Genomic DNA, 1,681 nt, shown 5'->3' with positions numbered 1-1,681 from the left:
CCAGCAGTCTCAAAATAGAACAGAGCACTATTCGACAGTGATAACCCTATCTAAAGGCAGATACGATACAGAAGTTGGGTTTCATTGCTACCATAGACCTGGGAAATCAAGCTCCTTTGTCGTCACTCAGCATGGTCCTGATAAGATAAAGATTCTCTTCAATTATTTTTATAGCCATTCTTTGTACACAGCCCATTCTAGGATAAGGTAATATAGTTTTTATTGGTTTTAACATCACTCATGGTACTCCTATCTTTATAGTAACTGAAATCTCACCTCTCATTGCTCCCAGATCCCTAAAATATCACATCCAATGCCACCTATATCCCAGAAATCTCTCACTGCTCCCACCAGATCCCACAACACCCTCCCACTGTACCCACCCCCTGTAACCCCCTTCCAGCACTGACAGCCACAAGAACACCCTCCTATCACTGCCGAACTTCAGCAACCCTTCCATTACTTTCACACTCATAAGAGATCATTTTCATTACATCTAGGCCCAAAGGCCTCCTCCTAATAATCCAACCCCAACAAACTTCTGCTCCTCCCATATCCCACCACCCTCCTCGCTGTACTCCCAGACCCCTGGAAGGAGTACCTCCTGTACTGCTATGTGCTTCCTACTTACCTGTAAAATGGGACAGAATCCTTACCATCTTCCTGGGAGGGCAGACGGGGGCCTCGGTTTAACAATTTCCGTGAAAATATGGACATGATCGAATAATTTGCCTGGGCACATTGGATCACCAGGGTATAGTGAATACAACAAAATCAGATAGGTAGGAGCATTTGCTTGTTAGGAAGCCCATCCAAATTTCCGTCCATGAATTTAATTGGATGTAAAATTGGGTAGGCTTCCCTATGGGCATGCGCTTCTATGCACCCAATTTTTCTGTATTCATTGTATGCAGACAATCAAATGCAGGATAATTCACTACCCAATCTTTGAGCCTTTCTTCATAACTATAACTTCTCATTCTTGGTATCTTTTCTACTCTTTCAATGGCTTTAATATCCTCTCTATAGTGGGGTGCCCAGAACTGCATGCAATACTCCAATTGTGGTCTAACCAATATTTTGTGCAAATTCAACATCACTTCATTTTATATTCAGTGCCCCTATTTAAATCTCAGAATCTCATTTGCCTTCTTGTGGCATTTTCTACCTGCACTCTCACCTTTAAAAGTTCATGTATCTGTGTTCTTCCAGTCTGCTGAGTACCCCTTAGGGTATACTTACTTTCACTGGTCTTTTTCCAAAATATACCATTTTTCTGCATTGAACTACATTTGCCACCTATTTGCCCAGTTTGCTAAACTATCCATTGACCTCCGACTGTCTCTTGCATTATTCCTCAGAATTTGTTATGTGCATTAGTTGTTTAGGTGTCAACCATGGGTAGCGCTCTCACCTCTGAGTCAGAGGTCGGGGGTTCTAGGCCCATTTCAGAGACTTGAACCCATAATCCAGGCTGACACATTAGTGCAGTACTGAGGGAGTGATGCACTGTTGGAGGTGCTGTCTTTTGGATGAGATGTTAAACCGAGGCCCCCGTCTGCCCTCTCAGGTGGATGTAAAAGATCCCATGGCACTATTTGAAGAAGCACAGGGGAGTTCTCCTTGGTGCCTTTGTTACCTCTAGACTTGATTATTCCAGTGCACTCCTAGCTGGCCTCCC

Source organism: Somniosus microcephalus, chromosome 10, assembly GCF_052327205.1.
Source record: "Somniosus microcephalus isolate GS21.2 chromosome 10, FLI_Smic_1.0, whole genome shotgun sequence".
In the NCBI taxonomy this organism is placed as follows: Eukaryota; Metazoa; Chordata; class Chondrichthyes; order Squaliformes; family Somniosidae; genus Somniosus; species Somniosus microcephalus.
This window is presented reverse-complemented; position numbering follows the sequence as displayed.